We start from the raw sequence: 16,657 nt of genomic DNA, 5'->3' as shown, positions 1-16,657 counted from the left end.
GTATTTAGATTGAAGTGGGAAACTGATTTCCCAGCACAATAAAAAATGAAAAAATCACCACTTGGTTTTAAAAAGTATATATTGCAAGCCATCTGGCATAAAGGAGTACAAATGTAGCAGGAAGGCAGGAAACTGGTGTTTGTTTTATAAAATATAGACTATTTTAAAATTACAGATAGACCATGTTATATAATGAACCACAGTGGTATTTAAGCAAAATCAATTTACACAAGATTAAAAATTCTTTTCTATATTGCCCATTAAGATATGGAACTGTTTCAATTGACTTCAAAATATCAAAATATTCTCTTATCAGAAGATAAAATGATATATAATTAAGACTTGGGCACAAATTCAATCTGTCCTTTTTTTCTTACTAATGAAATGTAGCATATTTTCACACCAGTGCCAGTGAACGAAAAGCAAAGGAAATGGATTTTCTTTACTACAATGGCCAACAGCCTAGGAAGAAGAACACTCAGTAAGGAAGGCATCTAGGTTTCATCCCACATACCAACTCCAGACTATTAGTTGTGACAATTTGGAAGGTGTGCTGGCTTGGATGTATCATGTCCTACAAAATGCCATTATCTTTGATGCAGTCTTGTGTGGGAAGGAAACATATTGGTGTTGATTGGGTTGGAGACTTTTGATTGGATGTTTCTATGGAGATGTGATCACTCAACTGTGGGTGAGATCTTTCACTGGATGGTATCCATGGAGGTGTGACCCCGCCCATTCAGCATGGGCCTTGATTAGTTTACTGGAGCACTATGTAAGACAGACAGAAGGAGCAAGCTTGCTACAGCCAAGAGGGACACTCTGAAGAAGGTCCAGGAGTGAAGAGAGGAGCTGCAGATGAGAGACAGTTTGAAGATGGCTGTTGAAAGTAGACTCTTGGCTCCGGAGAAGCTAAGAGAGGACAGACACCCCAAGAGCAACTGAGATTGACATTTTGAAGAGCAGCTGCAGCCTACAGAGGAACGTCCTGAGAGAAAGCCATTTTGAAACCAGAACTTGGAGCAGACGCCAGCCACGTGCCTTCCCAGCTAACAGAGGTTTTCCAGACGCTATTGGCCGTTTTGAACCCAGAACTTTGGAGCAGACACCAGCCATGTGCCTTCCCAGCTAACAGAGGTTTTCCAAACACCATTGGCCATCCTCCAGTGAAGGTACCCGATTGTTGATGCATTACCTTGGACATTTTATGGCCTTAAGACTGTAACTGTGTAACCAAATAAACCCAGCAGCATTAGCAAACCAGAACAGAAGGTTTGCTGAGAAGGATTTTAAAGTTTAGCCTTAGCTCATGGGAAGTAGTCATCATCAGCTAGCAATTTCTCTTTTAGATTATAGAATGGAAAGCAACCACATATTTTTGCCCACTTTGCCCTTGACCATCTTGATATCCTTGGTCCTCCAGATTCTTTCCATATCTTCATGTTGAGACTGTTACTAACATAATGAGAAACTATAGCACTGGAAATATAGTCTACAATGTCACTTTTCAGAATAGTTTAGATCCTTTGGGGGTAGCTTACAGGCAACGACAACCTCACCCATTAAGAAAAAAAGAGGATTGAATGTGTACTATGTGTCAGGCCCTGTGCTAAGTAATAGGGATACTGGGATGAATAAAACATAATTGTTGTCCTCGGGGAGGTCGCAGTCTAGTGCTGGAGAAAAAGTGGGAGTGCAATGTGAGAAATATTTCAATTTATGTTGCACAGCATGCTATGCCCTCATAATGAAGGAGCAGCTAACTCTGGTGAGGGAAGGGGAAAGAGTTAATATAAAAGGGACAACTTTAGAAAGGGAGCTTGAAGAATAAGTCAATATTTGCTAGGTGGCCAGAGATGACGGGTGGTAGAAGGAGGCATTCAAGTATGAAGGAGGAGATAGCTTATATTTAAGTGCAGCGTGCAAAAGTGTACAGAATGTTCTTTTCTGGCATGGGGGACAGGGTGGTGGGGAAGGCAGGCTGGAGAAGGAAAGGGTGAGAAATAAACAAAAAAAAAAAAAAGTTCAGTTCAAACTGTGAAAGGCCTATTCCTGTTGGACTTTTTCAGAGAGTATGGTATTTGAGATCATACATCCCTTTAAGTTCTAGATATGGGTGCTGCTTCCATAGCAACACAGGCATGCCACATGTAAGGGTAATGGGTAGAGCACACAGAGGTCTCATCCTGCGCATTCCACTCACATGTCTTCCTTTGTCCCTAGCTGTCCATTACGCCAGTTCATAAACTGTTTGATAATGCTGCTTTTAGTAGGTGGCAAAATCACCAGGAAACTTGAGGGTCTTTTTCACTTGTCCTTGATGACCTAAAGGTGACCTCTAATTCATTAAAGAATGCTGGATAATATCCATTATTTCTATTGTCTTTGTTCTTTAGGTTCATCAAGACTTTCAGTCTCCTAACCCCTCTGCTGTCTCAAACCAGTCTAGGGCTCTTGGGGTACCATACTGAACACTGTCTGCTGTGTTCTTATCTTTGTTGCTTTCTCTGGCTTTTGCAGCATTCACTGGTCCAAACCACAACCTTGGACCAACTCAAGAACTCACCTTCTCTTCCTACACTGCACTGTGGAGGAAATCACATAACCAAACTGATGCCATGGTATGCCAGAGCCAGATCGCTTGGCTCCTGAACCCAGTTGTAAAATATTCAAGGCTTTTTCGAGCCAGGTGTTGAACCATTGGGAGCTTGGCATCAGCCATGGTGGGAGTGTTTGCACAAATGATGTCGGCAAATGCCACAAATCAGGGCTTTTTATTTTATTTTAATTTCTGTAGAGTTGATTTTCTTGCACATCACTGGCGCTCTCCTGTTCTCCAAGTGCACCTGAGCCCTGTCTATACCAGGCAGTCATTCTTAGTTTAATTATCCACCTTTCTCTCCATTCCCTATCATACCTATTTTTCAAAACTCTATTCTCCTCAAACCTCTTAGTCTATTTCCTTCTTTACTCTCCTCCCACTTCACAAAGAAAATAAATATAGCAGACAAAAATTCTCTCAAGCACCTGCCACCCCTCCTACACTTCAATTTCCTCACACTCCTCCATTCTAAGCTGGCCTCCTTCCATCTTTTGCAACTGCATCCTCTCTGCCTCCTTCCCATTCGCCTGGATTCCACTGCCTTCTGCCTCTGTTCAATTACCTATCTCTTTTCCTGTCTATACATATACATATTTCTTCTCATTACCTTGTAAACATCCTCAAATCTTTCTAATTAAAATAATAAACCTCCCTTCACCCCCCATCCCTTTCCACTGTATGCCTTCTTTCATTTCCTTAGGACAGAGCGAAACTTCCTGACGGAGGCCATCTGCTCACAGCCTCCCCTGCCTCTCCTGTGGTAGCGCTGGAGCCAGGCTGCAGATCTGAGGTCCCATGTCTCTCGCTTACTCTTTTTTGAGGCCTTAGGTAGATGCTCAAGCTCTCTGTGCCTCAGTTTCCTCACCTGCAGAGTGGGGGATACAGTAACACCTATTAAATGACTTAAGTGCCAGACACACAGCAAACAGTACTTGTTACCTATGAATATGAACTATTGTTTCTATTTACTCCTCAGCTTACTGTACTCCATTCACCCAGCTCATCAGAGAGCCTCATGCTGCTAAATCTAATTGGTGTCATTCATCCTTATGGTATCAAATTTTTCTGCAGCCTTTGATACTCTCGACCACCCATCTGTGCATCCCTATAATGGCTCCCTGCCTTGCTTTGCAAGCCATGCCATTCTCATCACCTCACTTTCTCATTCTTTCTACCTCGCGTGTTAGCTCCCACCATCCTGAACCGCTGGTGTATCTGATTAGATTATGCCCTTCCTTCACTCTGGACTCATTGAAAATTTCCCACAGTCAACTGGTTCACAAACAACTATTAGGACTTAAAAAAAAAAAAAACCAAGTATTGCCATTCAATACAAATAGGTGAGTGAAAGTTAGCTAGCAGGTTCAAAAAAATTCTTTATATGTGTTATGTAAGTTAATATGGCATCCCAGTGTTCTGTCTGGCTTGTTTTTACTATACAACCCACAAAATGATCACTGGAATCAAAACAATCACTTGCTATAAGCAAGATCTAGTAAATATCATAGTTGGCATCCTCCAAAATAATAACTGGACACAGAATCATTAAGGGGTCAGACCCCAGACACCATCCCAAAATGGTTTTGTATATTTGGATTGCATATATTTTCATATGCTCTTACAAAGATGGGACTGTCTCCCAAATATTTTCACTAGTCTACATATCTTGAATACCACTAATGTACCAATGTGAACCTATTTCTAGCATCCATTATGTGGGCCTAAAGCCTTCCAATTTTGCCAGTAAAAGCCCATTTCTAAGACTATGCTAAGAACAAGCCTCTCTCTAGCACCGATACAAGATAAAGCTAAAATGCTTATAGGAAGTACTTCTGGAGAATTATCATCCTCATTATACTCCAGCTAAATACACTAGAGCTGTGTGTTCCTGAAAACAACTGACCCCCCCCAGTCTAACACAGCTGATATCACATGGCCTCCAGTGAGGTTTTATAAGGTAAATCAGTGTCATCATAAAAGGGTTTTTTCATATCCCTCTCTAAAATGACCCCATCTTCCTCCTGCCCTGTCCCCTGCTGCCTCTTCTCTTGGAGAACTTCTGCAGACCTGTCCAGTCTTTCTACAGACATCACTTTCCCTGGGAGGCCACCTCATCTCCACAGAATCTTTGTAACTGCCTGCCAGTGAGCCCCTGTGGCACCCCTCAGTAGTGTTGCCACATTCTATTGAGACTGTTTCTGTAATTATCTTTCTTTCTCACACACAAGACTCTAAGTTCCCTAAGGACAGGGACTGTACCATGTTTGCCATTTGATTCCCAAGGCTCTGCCCTCCCCCTGGTACACAGTCGGTGCTAAATGAATGATCTTGGAATTGACGGAATGCAACAATCCTGACAGCAGTCTAGTTTGGAAAGCTGCTATTCTATTTACACCAAGCACATATTTTCTGAGTATATGAAAGATATATACCAGGACCTGGAAATAAGGAGAGAAATACTTCAGAGGCTCAGCTCTTGCAAATTCACATCCAACTGGTTAGACAAACATGTAAGATAGGCAAATTGTGGCAGCACATAGATAAAGATGTGCACCCCCACTTCCAGGGATAAAAAGTGACAGGTTAAATCAATCTGGGTAATCCCATCCTCCTATTCTTAAAATTGATTCAGGGATCCAGACCTGAGCCTATGTCTTGACTTTACCCTGGTCAGACATTGTTTTAGAAATAGGCACGTATTAGACCAATGAGACACAAGGGAAATGTTGCTGGGAGTTCTGGAAAAGAAACCAACATCCTCACTTTTTCAAGAGAGCTGACAAAAGAAATATTATCTTTTCTAGTCTGAGTAACATATAGATCAAACCTTGGAATTCCAGCATTTTGCCATCCTGGATGCAGCCAATCTTAGGACAAATCTAACAATATGGAAGGCAGAGAAGAGAGATACAAAGAACCAGTTGCTTAATACACAATGAGGGGCTGCTAAATCAAACCAGCCCTGAAGCTGTGTCATACATAGGCTTTCCACTTGGATTGAACTTTCCCTTGAAACTCAGCACCCCCTCCACTTTCCATTAATTGTATGTGAAAGCAATTAATTTTAAATCTGGAAATGGGACACAGAACTCAAATTCTAAGACTTGCATTTCATCTGTTCTTCATATGCACTAGCTATTTGAGCTGCTGTTCTGACCGATAGGATCAGTCCCTTAAATCACATTAATTGTAGTAAGTATACTCAGAGACTAGGGGTTTTTTTGGTGGACTTAACCAAACCACTGGTAATTTGGGCATCTGGTAAACACACGGCCACTTTTGAAGTACCAGGCATTCCTTTATAAAATATTCAGTCATAGGGGAGGAAAGAAGTAAGGGGGAAAGAAAAATAATAGCATGTGAAATGGAGGAGCTTAGTAATGGAATAACCAACTCAATTATAAAGACAGTTCTATACAATTCATAGAATAGTGCATAAAATTCAAGAATAACTGTAAAATCATTACAAGATGATTAAGAGCCAAATCTTTTTAAGGCAAGATTTAAACATATCTGCTACAGGTTGCCCACTCCTCAAGTGCATGAGGTTGAGCTTAACTTCCCATGAATTGAGGGAACATGAAATTCATTTGCATGTACTTTGATAAGTTTGCACAAATATCCTCAAGTTTGTTTGGGTAATTTAACATAGCAGCAGCATTCAGAAATAAATCCCAGCCCTACAATCAGCAAAGAAAGAAGGAAAAAACTTAATCTCCTTATTTCTGCCGCTTCTCTGTTTCCTACACAGTCCCACATCTTGAAAATAATACATTCATTTAACTCCTACATATTATTATCAATTTATGTCGGTGAATTTCCGGAGCATTTTGTATGTGATTATTTAGAATGTTAGTGTTTGACAATTGCTTGACCCTAATAGGTGCCTGGTTCAAAATTTTGAAGGGATAATTCTTGTGCATTTAAATTCCATTGCCAACCACATTTGGCCTGATCCACTAGGAAGCAGTGCCGATGCAGTGAGAAATAAGGATAGTGTATGCAATAAAGAGGTAGCCAGTTACAGTGAAGATACAGTAAAAAAAGGAATGACAATTTCACATAAGAAAGACTGAGAATTATAGGGTTTCTCAATCTCAACATTATTAACATTCTGGACCAATTTTTTTTTTTTTTTTTATCGTCAGAGTTTTCCTATGCATTGTAGAAATCAAGTGATATTAAAAACATGAATGACTTTGGTCAGTTTTATTATTTTTTAATTCTCTACAGACAGCACAGCCCCATATTGCCTGCATGCAGGTTGTACAGCTCCTTCAACCATGCCCTTCGTTCTCAGGAACTAAGACTTGGGCTTTTTCGTTCAGGTTTTTCCCCATATTAGACGAATGAATGTTCAATTTTGGAAAAAAAAATATGAATGCTTCAAGAAATATAAAAAATGCTCATAATCCCTTCACTCAAATGTTGCCATTTTAAGCATTTAATGTGTTTTCTTCCACCTTTTTTCTACGCATTTTTTGACATAACTAAGGTGATGAAATACATTCCTATATCTCCAATTCAGTTTTTCCGTTAACATTTTCCAAATAAAGTGGACACATTCTTGAGCAGAATGCTACAATTCTAATCCCTACTCAGCCACTTGCTATCTTGTGAGTACTTAGGCCAGGTACTTAACATTTTTCAGCCTCTGCTTCCTCATTTTAAAAACAGGATAGAAACACTAACTGCCTCATTGTGTTGTTATGAAGTTCAAATTAGACAATCTTTGTGCCTGACTCATGGTAAATGTTAGTCTTGTGGTAAGCAGACTGTGGGGCGGTCCCCAGTGATCCCAGCCTCCTGGTCATCCTGTCCTTGTGTCATCTCCTCCCTTTGAGTGTGGGCTGCACTCACTTTTAGAGAACAGAGTATGGTAAAAGTGAGAAAGGGTGTTACTTCTGAGATCAGGTTAACAAAGAGATTGTGTCTTCTGTCGTGCACACCCCCTCTTGCTCTCTCATGTACTCTGCAGGCTGCCAGTCACCATGTCATAAGCTACCCTGTGAAGCAGTACACATGGCAAGAAGCGGAGAGAGGTGTTTTAGTTTCCTTGGCTACTCAAGCAAATACCATGCAAAGGGATGGCTTAAACAATGGGACTTTAATGGCTCACGACTTTGAGGCCAGAAGAAAGTCCAAATCAAAGCATTACCAAGGCAATGCTTTCTCCCTGAAGACTGTGGCATTCTGGGGCTGGCTGCTGTGATCCTTTTTCCTTGGCTCCTCTGTCACTTGGCAATGCACGCGGCAGCTTCTCCTGGCCTGTTCTCTTCTGGGCTCTCTTGAATTTCAGCTTCTTATTTCCTGTGGCTTTGCCTCTGTCTATCTGAATTTCATTCTGCTTATAAAGGACTCCAGTAATAGGATTAGGATCTTCCTGATTAAGGTGGAACACACCTTAACTGAAGCAACCTCATCAAAAGGTCCTACTTAAGTTGGGTTCATACTCATAGGAATGGATTAAGTTTAAGAACATGTTTTTCCAGGGTACATATAACTTCAAACCACCACAGGAAAAATCTGAGTCAACAGCCAGTGAGAAAATAAATCCTGCCAACAACCACGAGTGAGTTTTGAAGTCATTTCTCCCCAGTCAAGCCTTCAGATGAGATCACAGCCACAGCTGGCAGCTAAGTTGCAGCCTTTTGAAACACCTTGAGGCAGAGACACTCAGCTAAGCCAAGCCCAGATTGCTGACCCACAGAATCTCTGAGATAATAAACGCTTGTTGTTTTAAGTGTCTACATTTGGTGGAAATACACCATGTAGCTTTTATTAATAAACAATGTCAAAATGTTGCAGTGTCTGAGATGCCCTTTAAAATATAACACTGTCTTTTCCTACCAAGTTTTTGAAAAAGAGAAATAAACAGGATTGGGAGATAGAAAATCAATATACTACTTTTATTGGTGAAGGCTAAGATTTTATCAGTTTGTGGGTAAGTGGAATAGCCAAATGATCTTACCAAATGAATCTCAGAAGTGGGGAGACTTAAACCTTGTCTTGGGCACTGCTGGAAGGAACAGGCTTCCCCATGTAGCAGAAAGAACATGACTTCGAAGAAAGAACCTGTCCCTAGGGAAGAGCAGAGAGTAGAGGCTCCCTGCAAGGATGTGGATTCCCAAAGGAAAAAGAGGATGGAAAAGATCATGTCCATTTATCCAGCACAAATTTACCAGTCATGCCAGGGGCAGCCTGGGTAAAGACACATTGTAAGGCAGGAGTTCTCTGTACCTGAAGGGAAATTTCAGGACCAATTAAGTAGTATTCCCTGCCTAACATTTAATTCATCGCAAGCTACTTATGAATGTCACTGTAATAGTTGAACAATATCCACCACACAGTGTACTGTAATTTACTGTACTAATCCCCTACTATTGGAAATTTAGATATTTCAAAATTTTAGTGTTATAAATTTTGCAGCTGTGAGTGTCTTCCTCTTTATTTCCTTAGCATAACTCTCTGAAAAGAGACTCATTAACCCAAAAGTCTTGAACATTGCTGTGTTCTCTCTGTATGTTACTAAATTGCTTTCAAAAGGTTTGATTAATTTCCACTCCCATCAGCAGTGTTTAAGAATGTGCTTCTGACCTTTACAGCCTTGGGTTTTAGCCTTTACTTTAAATCTTTGCTAATTTGATAAGTGAACCATGTCATATCATTATTTTAACTTGCTATCCCTTCATTACCAGTAAGGTTGAAAACTTTTCAATGCTAATTAGCCATCTGTATTTCCTTTTCTCTAAATAGTCTGTTCATGTCCAGCATTGGTGAATCTGTTGGCATCTTCTACCTCTGTCCACAGGGCAAGTGCTCGATTGCCTTCTCCTCTAGAGCCACGAAATCCACAGAAAAGGAGATGGGGTGAAAATGATGCTGGATGTTTGGGGTTAATAATGGTATACAATTCCCCTTTTATGATTTTAGCCTTTCTAGAGTGGTTCATATTACCTGGCATATAATAGCACCTAGCCTTTACAGAGTACTTACCGGGTGCCAGGTGTTGTTCTAAGGACTTGATATATACACATTGAATCCTCATAGCAACCCTGAGTTAGCTACAATATTTATCACCATTTACAGAAGAGGAAACTGAGAAGAAACAAGCAGCAGAGCTGGGGTGTTAACCTTAGAGGATCAGGGACTCGATTTTTCCTAAAATGTCATCATACACTGGTAAGTTTTTACAGTAAAATGATTGTTCTGAAAACAAATCAGCTTTATTTTCTCCGATTACAAATGATGTGTATATTTTGATGTTTAAAAATTTTGAAGAGTGCAAAACACTGAAAGATAATATAATCTCATCTTCCAGAAACTGAGAATGATATGAAATTCCATTTTCATGACTATCTGATGGGGTGAGGGGAGTGATTAAAAGTGTAAAATTCTATTTCCTTTAAAAAACTTTCATACCACACTTTTACTAAATATATTACACTGTAACATTTAGATGTTACAAAAGGAATACATTATCAGAAATTTAATTATGCAGGCACAACCATTTTAATTCAATTATCGAAATTAAATTCAATTCTAGAAAGGAGATTTAACTTAATTAAAGAGAAGAAACAAAACATTTTAAAAAGTCCAGATAATCTAGGATATTTATATTGTTTCTTCTACTCTATTTCCCTTTATATTTAGAATACTAATTTGTTCCATTTATATTAATAAGAAAGAGCTTACCACACATCTAAATGAATCAAACTTAGGTAATGAAACATGAGTGAATACAAGTTAGGTGTTTTATGCATCCCCAAAGATATGCCATTAAAAACAGATGGTTTCTATTTAACTGAATGCCCTTAAAACTATGCAAATATTTGAAATAAATTAAAATTGGTTTTTGGTTAAGGGGGTCTTTCAAGAATAATACAATCTGAAAACTAAAAGGAAAATCATACCACATAAAGTGCCATTTATTTAATTTTTTAAAATTTGCACATCAGTAATTTTTAAAATCCTAAAATAGTCTTTATTTGAAAACCCTCCTAAACAAAACATTGATTATTCTTCTATAGTCATTAATTATGTTAGACCTTAATTATTGGTGTTACAAAGTGAGAATTGACCCCAAATATATAGTCTTGTCTTAAATTAATACCTATTTTGGTTGTTTCAAAATAATATCAAAATTACACAACGTATTTGATGTACTATATTCAAGTGAAGGCATGTTATCCTCATGTGTAACTATGTGCATAGCCCAGAGCAGACACTCAACTGACAATTGTCGAATATGCTTTTTATTTAAAGATAAATAAATTATAAAAGGAGTGTATTTTGTTTTATGCCAGTGAATCATCAAACTTCCCTTTCAGTAAGGGAAATGCACAACCTTAAGAAAAAAAATATCTATTTTCGATTATTTGATCAATCAAAGCAACTCCTCTGCTCTTGACCGCTTTTGATTAAAAATCAGACGTTTAAGTGAATTTAAATTGTAGTTCTTTTGTTGATTTGTTTTCTGGGTTTATTTCCTTCTCTCCCCATACAACACAATAAGCATTGAATTGTAGCAGAATCACATGATACAGTGAAAAGAGCAGGGTCTTAGAAAAGGGTAGAATTAAATTACATCCTAACTTCACCTTGCACTAACTTTGAGCAAGTTTGTTGAGCTTTAATTGCCCATTTGCAATATAACAGTACATAATACAATTACCTCATAATACTACCTAAAGTACGATAATAGCATTTAATAACTGCCAGAGTTCTTGCGAAATCTTGGGTGCTTGTAGTTTCTTTCAATATTATTTTTTACTTCTACTTATGCAAGGTAATCAGAGCCATGTTTTTCAAAAATAGACTTCATTAAAAAATAGTGGCAACAAATCTAAAATTATTGATTGGGAAAACTTTGAAGAGAAAACATCTTGAAAAAATAGAAGAAGGGTCAAAATGTTCAAAATAGATGATACAATGATAAGATACTATGTGACTTGAAGAAGTCCCACCTTTTCTATTTCTTATTTTGTTCCGGCCCAGCCAGGGAATCTAAGTGAATCAACAACTAACATGCCACCCTATTCCCTAGTGCTGCTCCTGGGCTGGCCATCCTTTGGTGTATTTCTGCTTACTCAGAGAAACTAGATGTGTCCAAGCCACCCCTTGCTAGCCTACAAATGTGGAGCATGATGTGGGGAGGGGCTTATCCTTGTACTGGAGTCCTCTGGGTTGTCAGGTCAGCCTGTGAGCTCATGGAGGGTGCTCTGAGAGAAGCCCTGGCCTTGGAGCCTAGAAAGCATCGATGTCCAGACTATGTTGGGGAATAAAGAGAAGTGGAGGTGCTGCATGCACTCCACTACTTCTGTGCTTGTATGTTTTTCCCCAGTCACCTTCTGTTATATCCACACCAGATGGTACTCAGCGGTAGTGCTGAAATCAGGTAGTGTACGCCCTTAGAATCATTCACTTCCTTGAACTGGATGTGCACATTGACACAAATCAGGACACTTGGCTGGACAAAAAGAATAAAACTTGGTCAATGTGTGTTTTATCCATTTACAAATGAAATCAGTGATTTTTTTTTTTTAAATAATATAACCAAAAAATAACTTAAACTGGAAACAAAACTAGCTAGGTTTTTGTTTTTGTTTTTTTTTCCTTCACTGTAAAATTGTTTTTATTTATTTTTTAATGGCAGATCCAATATCCTGAACCAAAATATTTTGATACTCTTCTAATCTCAGTTGAGTTCAAATATGAAAATAACACTCACAAGCTAAGAGAATTCAATATTGTTCCAAGGCGCTTACTGAATCTCCCTGCCTAGATGAAACAAGAACAATTAGGATGAACAATTAGACAATATATAATATAAAAATAACTTTTCACTTACAATTTACAAAATGTATTATTATTACAATCTTTGATGTCTGATAACCTGCAATGCTGGCTGCTTGAATCCAGAATCAGTTATCAAAATATTCTTTGAAATGCATCCAAACTAAACTTATGCTACATTTGCTCTAAATCCCTAAATAATCCATTGAAAATATACTGGGGGCATCTTTGTGAGAGAAGGCAAGCCTGCAGTCTTGAGAAAGGAGCCCTACATTTTCACATCTCTCATTTGCCCTCCTCATAGTTATACTGAAGCTTGAGCTCATACTAGCACTGGTAGGATAGGGAGGCCCTGCTCCCTCTAAATGGAATTCTGTTGTTAGCCCTTTCCAACTTCTCCATGCTCAAAGACTGAAAATCCTTCAAAGTCCAAGAGGATTGATCTCTCCCCCATGAAGTCTTCCATGATTTTTCCAATTGGAATTCTCTCCCTTGCCTGGGAACTGACAAAACGTATTATCAAATGTCTCTTTTTTTTTAAATTCAATTTTATTGAGATGTATTCACATACCATACAGTCATCCAAAGTGTACAATCAATTGTTTACAGCACCATCATATGGCTGTGCATTCATCACCCCAATCTATTTTTTGAACATTTTCCTTGTACCAGAAAAAGTGAAAATAATAATAAAAAATAAAAGTAAAAAAGAACACCCAAATCATCCCCTCTCCTACCCTATTTTTCATTTAGTTTTTTGTCCCCATTTTTCTATTCATCCACCCATACACTGGATAAAGGGAGTGTGATCCACAAGGCTTTCACAATCACACTGTCACCACTTGTAAGCTACATTGCTATACAATCATCTTCAGGAGTCAAGGCTACTGGGTTGCAGTTTGATAGTTTCAGGTATTTACTACTAGCTATTTCAATGCATTAAAACCTAAAAAGAGTTATCTATATAGTGCATAAGAATGCCCACCAGAGTGACCTCTCGACTCCATTTGGAATCTCTCGGCCACAGAAACTTTATTTTGTTTCATTTTGCATTCCCCTTTTGGTCAAGAAGATGTTCTCAATACCATGATGCTGGATCCAGATTCATCCCCAGGAGTCATATCCTGAATTGCAAGGGAGATTTACACCCCTGGGAGTCAGATCCCACATAGTGGGTAGGGCAGTGAGTTCACCCACCAAGTGGGCTTAGCTAGAGAGAGAGGGCCACATCTGAGCAACAAAGAGGTACTCAGGGGGAGACTCTTAGGCACAATTATAAGCAGGTTTAGCCTCTCCTTTGCAGTAATGAGTTTCAAAAGTGCAAGTCCAGTAATAGAGAGCTCAATGCATCAAACCGCTGGTCCTCAATGTTTGTGAGAACATAAGCAGCAATCCAGGTGAGGAAGCCCAACACCTCTGCATTTTCCCCCAGCTCTTCAGGGGGGCCCTGCATATATTTTTATTCTCTGTCCAAATTGCTTTGGGATGTGTCGCTATTTCACACTAACCTATGCAAACCTAGCAGATCTCACTTCCTATTAAAAGTTCCATGTAATTATGGTGTTTGAACAGACTGTATGAGTTAAATGATTTAGGAAATATAGATCATGCACCAACTAAACATCTCTTCCCTTGGTCTCACATAGAAATTTGAACTTTTAAAATGCAGTCAGTATTGTCATTTACCCTTTGGCCTGATTTGCCCTAGTCCTAACCACATCTGCTTCATTCATATCTCTAGTTAAAGTCTGGACTCTTTTTCAGCTTTTTTAACAGTTGCTATATGTGCTAATACTGATGTTCATATCTGCCAAGTTCTAGCTCTGAGTTTCAACTGTCACACAGATAACCAATGTTCTAGGGATCGATCAGGTTATACACAAAGAGATCAGCATCTCGGAATCTGGAGATAGCTATTACAACTCAGGAATAGATGACTACTGTAAGACCTTACAATCTAGGGACTGCTACAATAAGCATTTCCCTGATAAGCTGTGCTCTAAGGTTCAATTCTGAGTTTACACATTGTAGTTAGTCCATATTGGTGAGGCATTATAGTGTTTGCCTTTGTTTCTGGTGTAGTTCACTCAAAATGCTGTCTACATGTTCCGTTCACCTAGTTGCATGTCTTACAGCTTCACTTCTTCTCACAGTTGCTCAATATTCCATTGTATGCACACACAACAGTTCACTGTTCCGTTCCTTAGTCGATGTATCCTTAGGCCACCTCCACCTATTGCAAATCATGCATACTCTCTCCATAAACACCAGTGTGCAAATGTCCATTCATGTCCCTGCTCTCAGGTCCTCCAAGTAAATGCCCCCTAATGAGGTTGCAGGACCTTATGGCACCCACTTACTTAGCTCCATATGTAACCATCCCACTGTCCTCCAGAAAAGCTACACCATTCTGCCTCCTCACCAACAGTGAATATGTACACCCCTCTCTCCATGTTTTCTCAAGCACTTTTATCCTTGTTTATATTTTTCCATACATTTTTATGGAGCTATATTCACAAACCATATAATTATCCACAGTGTACAATCAGTTGTTCACAGTATCATCGTACAATTCTGCATTTATCACCACAGTCAGCACTTGAACATAATCAGTGTATCTTATAACACACTTTGTGTTTTATAGGATATTATTAAAACAATATTGAAAACAGACACTAACAACCCCTGAATCCCTACTATGTACAAGGTTCAGCTGCACATATCAGAATATCCAACCAATGATGTTCAAACACCACCACCCCCCACACACACACATATACACACAAAACAGTAATTCTGTAAAAAGGTGGTTGCTGGAGTTTCTCTTGGCCCTCCCGTCACTGTCACTCCATTGTTTCAGTAACCCCAAGCACCAGGTTCTCATGCAATTGTGTTCAAAGACAGGAAGAAAACAATAGCTTGATCACAATATGGCTCCTTGCCTACTTCCTTGTTTTTAGGCAGAAAAACCTCCCAGAAATCCTCAAAAGATTGCCTCTTATCACTGCCCAGTTAATGTCGTGCTCCCCCCTAGAATAGATGCTCTGCCCACTTTCCCTAAGATCAAAGTACCTGGACCAAATCAGAGTTGTGATGGAAAAGAAGAGGAGGTGTTCTGGTTTGCTAATGGTGTCGGAATGCAAAACACCAGAAATGGATTGGCTTTTATAAAAGGGGGTTTATTTGGTTACATGGTTACAGTCTTAAGGCTATAAAGTGTCCAAGGTAATGCTTCAACAGTTGGGTACCTTCACTGGAGGATGGCCAATGGAGTCCGGAAAATCTCTGTTAGCTGGGAAGGCACATGGCTGGCGTCTGCTCTGGAGTCCTGGTTTCAAAATGGCTTTCTCCCAGGATATTCCTCCATAGGCTTCAGCCCCTCAAAAATGTCACTCTTAGTTGCTTTGGGGGCCTTTGTCCTCTCTTAGCTTCTCCAGAGCAAAAGTCTGCTTTCAAAGGCCATCTCCAAAATGTCTCTGTAAGCTGAAGCTCCTCTCTCAGCTCCTGTGCATTCTTCAAAGTGTCCCTCTTGGCTGTAGCAAGTCACTCCTTCTGTCTGAGCTTATATAGGGCTCCAGTAAACTAATCAAGGCCCATGCTGAATGAGTGGGGCCATGCCTCCATGGAAATTATCTAATCAGAGTTACCACCTACAGTTGGGTGGGGCACATCTCCATGGATATACTCAAAGAATACAATCTAATCAACACTAATAGGTCTGCCCACACAAGTTTGCATCAAAGATAATGGTATTTTGGGGGACATAATACATTCAAACTGACACAGGAGGTAAGATACTTTGGGATCGGCAATATACTGTGTCCAATTTACATTAACTTTTGTAATACAACAAAACCTCTGAATTAGGCAATGATTTTGACCTTTTGACAAAGAAGAAAATTGAAGCTCAAGCACATTGTAATTTGCCCTAGACCATGCAACAAGGTACGAAAGCAGTAAGTTAAAATTTATGTTTCTCTCTATATATATTGCTTTCACTTAAATACCAAATGCATGTATTATTTCCCCTTTTGAACATTAAGTAATTTAAGTGGATATGTTTGCTTCACCTTCATGTGTGTACATATTAGCTGTATAAATAAATAACTCCCTCACATCTAGATATTCAGCACGATATTAATTTCCATAAAGATATTGAAATACTTTAGAATTCACAGTAGAAAGAGGAAAGAGGAACATCAGGAAATAGTAGAATTGTATATGTGGTGGATAGAGAGCAGTGGGACTTATTATATTTTA

At 39.1% G+C, this 16,657-nt stretch overlaps 1 long non-coding RNA gene across 4 annotated transcripts in view; it reads left to right on the top strand.

Annotated features, from left to right (window-relative positions):
- Positions 1-9,695: 9,695 nt before the first annotated feature.
- The window catches only part of LOC119530084, a 76,370-nt gene continuing 69,408 nt past the window's right edge, over positions 9,696-16,657 (top strand). For 2 of the 4 annotated variants that reach the window (XR_005216017.1, XR_005216016.1), the window contains exon 1: positions 9,696-9,784. This is a non-coding gene — a long non-coding RNA (uncharacterized LOC119530084). The remainder of the gene's footprint in view (positions 9,785-16,657) is intronic. The other 2 variants (XR_005216014.1, XR_005216015.1) reach the window with 1 other exon arrangement.

The sequence above is a fragment of the Choloepus didactylus genome, chromosome 3, assembly GCF_015220235.1.
Source record: "Choloepus didactylus isolate mChoDid1 chromosome 3, mChoDid1.pri, whole genome shotgun sequence".
NCBI lineage: Eukaryota > Metazoa > Chordata > Mammalia > Pilosa > Megalonychidae > Choloepus > Choloepus didactylus.
This window is presented reverse-complemented; position numbering and strand designations above follow the sequence as displayed.